The sequence below is a fragment of the Rhinolophus hipposideros genome, assembly GCF_964194185.1.
Source record: "Rhinolophus hipposideros genome assembly, chromosome: 13".
Classification (NCBI taxonomy): Eukaryota; Metazoa; Chordata; class Mammalia; order Chiroptera; family Rhinolophidae; genus Rhinolophus; species Rhinolophus hipposideros.
The window spans coordinates 57,406,979-57,415,936 of NC_138059.1; the positions used below are offsets into that span (position 1 = coordinate 57,406,979).

Genomic DNA, 8,958 nt, shown 5'->3' on the forward strand with positions numbered 1-8,958 from the left:
TCTGGGATTTTAAAACCCTTCCTAAGTCCAAATACCCCGAACACTTAAAGAGGCTTTAATCATAATACTTGTAACAGTAATAATATTAATAATATTTAAATTAAGTAATAATTTAAAAGGAAGCCTAAATGTTTTCACTTGTCAAATAGCAAATTATTAAAGCAGAGAAACTGTTGGGAACTTGAAGCACTCCTAAGAACTTAGGAGTGGTGGTGGGGTGGGATAAAATCCACGCGAGGGCGCTTTTTTATAGTAATGTTTGACAATGAGAAGCAGAGTTCATCAAGTTAAGAAGATCCTTACCAATACTGTATCAGAAGCAGGTACCTCGAATAAACTCTTGTCCTTCTGAGAATCCAGCAGTAATGTTACCCAGACCGCACAGACATCACTACCGGGCCGGCGGTGCTGGACGTGGAGATGGCCTCTGTGCAGCTAACCCGCACCCTCTGCGCGAGTCACTGACTGCATTGCTTCAGTGGTTTTATTACCGTGAGGAAAACCTTTTAATTTCTACTATGTGATTTGACACTGAAAATTATTAAAAAGAACTTAACAAAACCAAAGCCACGACAAAAAAAAACCAATGTGTTGTGTGTATCATTTTTATGCTTCGGACTGGTTTTATTATTTTTGGAACTATTACAAGACTTCTGTTAAACATGTTGAATGTTAAGAGGAAACAGACTCTTGGCAAATGTGGAAAACCAATTACAGAAAACGTCTCTGCTAGAGCTCGAGAAACACCAGGGAGCCACAGAGAAGCCTGTGCCCCCCCTTCTCCAGCCGCGGAAAACACAGGCAGGAGTTTCCTTTAAGAAAAACTACGACTGTGACATTGTTGTGTTTATATTTACAGGCAAAGGACAGTAAACTCATACTTCTCAGTTAAATCTACTTATAATGTAGTAGAGTACAACATAGAATTACGTTTCTTAAGACAAATCTGATGTAAGGAAAGAAGTATTTTCAAAATAACCTAGAGAATGATTATTTGCTACACACACACACACACACACACACACACACACACACACACACAGCTTTGCCACTAATAAAGAAATCAAATTACCTTTAAAATTTTAAACACTTGAATCAGAAATATCAATTTACTCAACTTTTGAGAGCATATCTGTTGTACACAGTATGCTAAAAGCATGCTATCATGTAAATACTAATTAAAGGATATAATTTTATCTACTGACAAGATTGGAATAAATGAAGCTGCAATTTTGAGTTGATTAGATTCTGAAAAGCTAGAAAGCTGATCTAGAAAAAGAATCAACAGAGGCAACAAAACATTTCCAATCACGAGTTAGCTATCAGTGCATGTAGTCTTCCGTGTGGGGGCGCTGCGCTCAGCACTGTGATGTGCACGCGTGAGGCATGATCTTTGACCTCAAGGGACTTCCAGTTTGGGAAAGGCAAGGCAGCAATTCAAATACAATGTGGTAAGGACACAGCCCACGTGGAAGCAACTCAAGGAAGTCCTCATAGAATATTCTTGACAGAAAGAACAGGATACTCAGGGGTCAAAGTATGTGGGGGGAGGAGGGGGAGTTTCTGTATGAAAGAACAAGGATGCAGGCGGGAGAGGCCACAGGTTGAACTGGAGGGGTTGGTAGGGGAAGACTTGATGGATGTGAAGGCAGGCACCATCAGAGCAAAGGCAAGGCACGTTCCTTAGGGCTTTTGGAAAGACTTTTCAGAAGTGTGCGCACGCGAAAAGAATCAACAAGGTGAGGCATCCAGGGATCAGCAACTGTGGGAAGCCATCTCCACCCCGAGGCCGAGGGGTTGAAGAGAGAAAACGGCATTACCAGAATCTGTGCTGGCGCCCAGGAAGAGAGGGGGGCCACCTGCTGAGTGCTAAGAAGTACCATACAAAGATAAATAAGCAATAAGGGTAGGTGCTTGTTATGAGATTTAAAGTATTTTTACACACTTGTCAGATGCTTTAATATTTGGCCGTAAGAAATATTAGATGGTAATTGCTTAATTGTGGAACTTTGTGAAAATAAAATGAAAAGACAACTACTAGCTACTAAGAGACCAGGTGGTTCTCTGCAGTCGGGCCTGCCCCTCTGGGCACCTTGGATGTTAGGATACTGACTGTGGCCTTGCCTGTCACCCACTGATGGCAGTGTAATTCTGTGGGTTGGGCTTGCCAGATGTTGTCCCATCCTCCATGCAGTTCTGTGGCTTTCCTGCCAGCGTTTCAAGGGAGAAGGTGAACCGCTTGTTGGTCAAGGACGAAGAACGCTAGGTGCTAGCAGCCATGCTGGTGGGAGTGGGCGGACGGCTGAATACAATCCTTGTACGCCTCTGGGACTCCAGAACACCAAATTCTAACACTGATCCTTAATCACCAAAGTTAAACAGACTTAGCCAACTCAATTTTCAGTGTTAATGAGCATCAGAAAGCACATGGATTAATGAGTCGCAAATGATCCCCTTCAGAATAATTTTATTTCTAATTTCTTAAGGCTGTTTATACTGGCAACGACAGGGACTGACTTGAGATCGACTCCCCTCTTTACCCCATCTTTGGTGGAGTCAGAGATGATCACTGTCATGGCCACTAACTGTAAAACTGGCCTAAAGAGACCGAGGTAAAAGGGAGGGGCAGCAACCCTCCACTCTTGTCATTAAGGACGTGCCACTTCTCAGCCAGAGGTAAAGTGAAGGGAGAAAAAAAATCTTAAAAGCACAGCCCTTTGTCTCAGCTGTATGCTACTGAACCCCAAAAGTTCCTGTCTTGTATTCTTGGTTCCTCCTTTCTTCTTCATCTTCTGAAGGACTGGGTGACTTGTAAGCGTTCAGCAAACAATTGAGTGACTGAGGACACCAGCACCTCTTCTAAGACTGACAGCAATGAGATGCAATAAACACGCCCAGTGGGTATTATCGGGGTCCTATGAAGCAATACATCTGAAAAAAGAAAGAGGGAAAGAGAAGACAAAAGCAGAGGAGACGACTTAGCCCTGTGCTACTGTCCATGTACATGTTTGTTTAAAAGAGAACAGAAGAGGCCGGCCCGGTGGCTCAGGCTATTAGAGCTCCGTGCTCCTAACTCCGAAGGCTGCCAGTTCGATTCCCACACCCACATGGCCCAGTGGGCTCTCAACCACTAGGTTGCCAGTTCAATTCCTCGAGTCCCGCAAGGGATGGTGGGCAGTGCCCCCTGCAACTAAGATTGAACACAGCACTTTGAACTGAGCTCCCAGATGACTCAGTTGGTTTGAAGCTCATCCTCTCAACCACAAGGTTGCCAGTTCGATTCTCGACTCCCGCAAGGGATGGTGGACTGCGCCCCCTGCAACTAGCAACGGCAACTGGACCTGGAGCTGAGCTGCGCCCTCCATAACTAAGACTGAAAGGACACAACTAAGACTGAAAGGACAACAACTTGAAGCTGAATGGCACCCTCCAAAACTAAGATTGAAAGGACAACAACTTGACTTGGAAAAAAGTCCTGGAAGTACAAACTGTTCCCCAATAAAGTTCTGTTCCTCTTCCCCAGTAAAAAACCTTTATATAAAAAAAAGAAGATACAAATTTGAGGGGTGTTTCTCAAAAAAACGATAGGGCTGCTTGACTTTCTGTAGCAAAATAAAATACAGATGGCAATCTTGTATCCACATTGTCACCTGAAATATAAATGCATAAAAGTTAATGCAAAAATATTTAAATGCCTAACTGTCAAAAAGATATGATCAAAAATTGATTAATAATCATACCCATAGAAATAAGACTGGTTAGTGACTGAGAACACATACGCATAGACGCCTGGCTTTGAGCGGTGTCAGACAGGATTTTAGGCCGGATTCCCAGATTTACACCCACCAATGATTTGACCTTAGGCAAGCTACCTAACCTCTAGAGTTTCGGTTTCCGTATCTCTAACATGGAGATAATAATTGTATCGGCTTCCTAGGATTTTTGTGAGGATCAAAGATACTTTGAATGGTGTTTGCCATATATCATGTGTTCCATAAATATTATCACTCTATATCGAGTAATCTACAGTTACATATCGAATACCAAGCAAAATTCCTAAGGAAAAAAATTTGCTGAAAAGTCTCAAACTTATTTGGTAAGACATTACATACCTTATAGACTATATCATATTACTTGCTGCTTGAGTTTATCACAAACACATGAATTTTAGTTTAATCTCTAAATTTTAATCATTTATTCAATTCCTTTCACGTAAATCACTTTATAAAAATCAACAATTTAAGTGTTAGAAACTTATATCATCAAAACTAAATTTGCTTCACTCACAGACATCCACACAACTATTCATGTTTCCCTTACAGGGAAAGCTAGAATCATTATGCTGATGATTTCTGCTTTTTAGTCCTTTATTACGATGGGTGAGGATGAGGAACCTGGAACGATTGTCATCTGAGGATGCTGTAACAATGGTTTCAAGTTTCCCTTGTAGCCCTTCATTTTATAATACCACACACAAAAAAGGACATAGCAAATTAGCATCATTTTGAGGAAAGTCTGTAAACTAAATGTATTTAAAATCTGGTTTAGTGGAAATCCCTCTAATAAAGAATGAGGTCATGTCTCCCGCAATGAATCATGTCCATTAAATTTACCTTCTTTTCTGGATGCTTTCCTTCCTTCATTTGTTTGCCATTTCCAAGTCTCTAATTGTTGTTGACTGCTCAATTAAGTGAAATCACTGATATATTTTTTTTAAGTTGAAGAGGGCATGAAACTGAAGCTACAAAATAGCCATAGTAACACAAGTCTGCTTTTAACTCTACAGTATTCTTTCCCATCCAGTTTTTTAAATAGCAAATACCAATTTAATTTTATTCAAAGCCCTCCCGACATTTTCCATTTGTGTACTGCTAATTTCATGTGTGTCTTCTCGATTGTGCCGTATTTCTACTCCTTTGATATTGGGGACAAAATAGGAAAGATGGTTCTTCTTTATTATAATATTCCATTACCTGGAAGACTTCTTTAAGATGAAAGAAAACCCTGCTCTTCACGTTGACTAATAACTGATTGATCTCCATACATTTGTCTGCTGCTCTTCTTTTCCTTTTCTCCAAAATTGCACTAAAAGATCACAACTCTACTTAAATAACTCCCACATATTTTCAAAGACAACCCCAGGACTAGCGTGTCCTCACGGGCCCTTTAAAAGGTCTCACCTATTACAAGGCCTTGAGCTATGATCCGATACATGGGATACACCAGGATTTGAAGTCTAGACTCTGAATCGAAGTTGTTTTAACAAAGGAAGCCAACTTGGAAAGCTACCAGTGCGGTGTGGTCTTTTTACCCACGTGGAAACTAAGACCCAGAAACAGTACTGTCTAGAACACGGTTATTTCATGTATATGTTCATCCATAGACGTATATATGCTTAAAATTCTAAAAGGATATTCAGATGAATCGTCTTAGATCCTAATTAAAGGAATCTTGAAGACAAAACTAAGCCGTTTTTTATAACGGAGGCCCTTTTCAATTAACTGAATATCTTTCATCTTGGAGCCTTTATGTCAAACACACTGATTTTTATTTCCTTGTTGAGGATGAGTTGGGGCTTTGAAAGCAGCACCGTTGTGCCATTCTCAGAATCTAAAAGTTACGTTTTCCCACCACGGCGTGCCTGCCACCGCGGGGACACCCGGGGGGTGGGGGCCGAGCTGCCAGGGCCCCCGCTCCGCACCCATTTTGATGTGTGGAAGGGCGGCCGGCGGGGACAGAGACGGCCGCCACCAGACAATGTCCTGCATTCACCGAGCTCCGGCCAATCACAGGCCGGCGCCTCCCGGCCCCGCGCGGCGCCACCGGCCACGGCTCGGCTGGAGGAAAACCTGGCCTCCGGGCAGCCGTCTGAGGCCACCCCGGGCCCGGCGCACCGCGCTCCAACGGCACCCACCCGCAGAGGGGCTCGGGGCGGCGGACGCCGCGACGCGCCCTCGGGGCAGGGGTCGCGCACAAGGGCAGAACGCACCGCCCCTCCGCTCGAACTGGGCTCTGTCCCTTTAAGACGAGCCTCCTCCCGGGGTGGAGAAGCGCGTCCGCGGCCCCGCCGCGGGGGGCAGCGACATCCGGGCTACCGGGCAGGCGACAGCGACGACCCCCTCGGGCAGCTCCCCAGGCCCGCACGATGCCCGGCCTGCCGCGGTGGGGAGCGCGACCCGCGCGAGAGGGGTCGTTCGGCGCCACGTGACCCCCGAGGCCGGGGCGCCCCGCCGCCAGCCGCCCCCACCTCGCGGACGCCCAGGCCGGGACGCCGGGCGGCACGCGGGTCACGGACGCTCCGTCCGCGGGGTCGCGCCGCGCGCGCCCGGCCGGGGCCCGCCCCACCTTCTGCGCGTGCACAGGGGCGGGTTGCTGAGGAGGCAGCCAATCAGCGCCGGCCGGCTCGGGACCGCCTCCGAAGTCCTCGCGGGGGGCGGCGCGGGAGGGAGAACTCCGTTGGGGGCGCGGCGCCGGGAGGCGGGAGGGGAGAAGCGGGAGTGCTGGAGGGGCCGGGGAGCCGGGCGCCGAGCGGGCCGGCCGCGACTCCCGAGCTCCGCGGAAGTGAAAGGAGCGGGAGGGGCGCGGGGCGCGCGTGAGAACCGGCGCGGGCGGGAGGCGGGGGGAGGCGCCGGGAGCAGGTGGTGCGGCCGGAGGGGGGAGGCGGGGAGGGGGAGGGGCGGCGGGGGAGGGGCGGCGGGGGGGGCGGGGAGGCCCGTCCTCGAGGTCGGAAAACCGGGGATGGACTTGCCGAGTTAATCGATGGAAAGCCCGAATCTGTCAGGGTTGGTTTGTGCCGCACGGAGAACTTGCAGAAGTTGTGTGCTTACCGGGAGAGGCACGTTCTACGCTGGTCCTCTGTCCTGTTTTAAAAAGCAAAGCGGTTTCGTGTGTTTTAATTTCGGGTGATATTTATCACAGTTGGAAGTTGGGGCCACTTAAAATGTTTTCACGGGGTTGGGAAAAAAGGGAACAAAAGGCATTTAAACAGAAAATGCGTTTCTGTGACCTCCTCTACCAAATGTTGGAGGCGACTGGGGCAGCCGTCGGCGGCGCCGAGTCCACGTGCGGGGAGGACGGAGTGCCGGCCGGGGCGGGAGGTCAGCGGGAACGAGCCTCCACCCCCAGCCGCCTTTTCCCCGCCTGCGAAGTTGGAGCAGTTAACGCCCCTCCCTGCCTCCCAGCGTGTTGTGCGAGTCCCCGTGTATTTGAAGAAAGGTGGCCCACGGGTGGGGTCCCCGGGGGAGCTCTCCCGGGCCGCCTTCGCCGTGCACCCCCGGACGGTCCCATCCAACTCGCAGAGCGTCACCCCGCTTCCAGCACGTCCTGTCCGCAGCTCCGGGCGCATTTCACTCGGGTGCCACAGGCGATGTGTACCAAACGCAGCTCCACATCTTCCCTCCCAACTTCCCGTGTTTCTCACCTTAGCAGTTGCATCACTGCAACTCGGTCACCAGCCCTTCACCCCACCCCGCTCTCCAGTCCTTACGCCGGGATCCGTTTTACTTCCGTACCTCTGGCCGTCGCGTTGTCGCTCCGGCCACGCTCTCACTGCCCCAGTGCAGGCCACCAGCGTCTTCCACCTGGATTACCGCAGGTACCTGCTCACCCGCGTCTCGGCCTCGGGCTTTGCTCCTCCCCCACCTCGACCTGGCAACCAGATTATTTTAAAGTAAATCCTATTGTGTTACTCCCGTTTAAATCTTCCGGGGGATCTCTGTTGCACTCAGGATAAAGTCCTGTCTCCTTAAATTTGTTCTATAAAGCCCTCCTAATCCTGTTTTCGTTTCCGTCTCCAGCGGGATCTTTTACCACCCGGCACTCCCCCTGCCCCTCCCTGAGTTCCACCCTACCTGAAATGCTTTCGTTCTCCAAACGTGCCCAGTCCTCTCGAGCTTCTGCAACACTCCCCTGTCTCCGCCTTTCCTCCGAGGTGGCTGTCTTCCTTCCCGCTCCTGTTTACCCAAAGTGCGGATTAGGGACGCCATTGCATCCCTCCCTCCACAGTGCTCCACAGCCGGTCATCCTGCCCGAGTGTTACATCCCACGCCTTCGCAGCAGGGGCTGCCTCTTCCTCGCCATTGTTCCCAGTTCCCAGGCTGGTCCTGGCCACACTGGCCGGAGCCCAGTAACCCTTTAGAACACAGTGGTGGGCAGAGGAAACCCAAAATAAGGAGTAGCCTTAGGTGTCTACTGATAGATTCATTTTATATTGCTGTATTTTTCAATGTTTAGTTCCTCCTCTCTTAGTTACAAGCTTCTCTATAAGAACGTTTATAAAAAACCATGATATAATGAATTTTACTTAAACCGATGATGTTTTTGTCACGACTACTATACATCGTGTTTTAGCAGAAATGGTGTGCTTGGTCTGTGAAATGAAATTCTGGAACAGTGGCTGGCTGTTCGATGCAGATGGGCAGAAATGTTCATTTTAAACTCAGACTCTGAAACTTGAAAACTGAGCTGAAACTATTGCTCCAATAATGACTGAGGGAAGAAGTGGAAGAAAAGAATATTAAGCTCAGACTTCTGGTTCCTTGTTTATTGTTAACTTTTAGGATAGCAATTATCAATATGTTAAGAAATTGCTCTGATACTGACTTTAAAAAATCCTGATACTCTTAATAATTTTCTTTTGTTTACATGAGATGTCAGGGTAACAAATTGAAATTCTCATTTTCCTTCTGCTCACTCACAGTTAGCAATACTAACATATGTACATTTAGATCTGTACTATTTCTAAACACCGCCCTGCTACACATTTTCCAATAAAGTTAAACAAGAATTCTTTGTTGAGAGATGTAATATTTAGAGGGGAGGATAGGGGAATAAATCTTAACTACTACAAATTGTTTCCCTTCAGCCTTACTCTGAAGGAGATCCTTGTTGGTTTTCTCATTACCGTATAACTAGTCTGTTGACTTTGTTACACTTTGGTGGAAGGGATTGGAATTTAGT

At 47.7% G+C, this 8,958-nt stretch overlaps 1 long non-coding RNA gene across 1 annotated transcript; it reads right to left on the minus strand.

Moving 5' to 3' along the window:
- Positions 1 to 593: 593 nt before the first annotated feature.
- Positions 594 to 8,104, minus strand: LOC308506848. The gene is made up of 4 exons (XR_013994786.1): positions 7,851 to 8,104; positions 7,512 to 7,647; positions 6,749 to 6,860; positions 594 to 3,650 (listed from the first exon to the last, which is right to left on the minus strand). It is a non-coding gene; the product is annotated as an uncharacterized lncRNA (long non-coding RNA).
- Between the last annotated feature and the right edge of the window lie 854 nt (positions 8,105 to 8,958).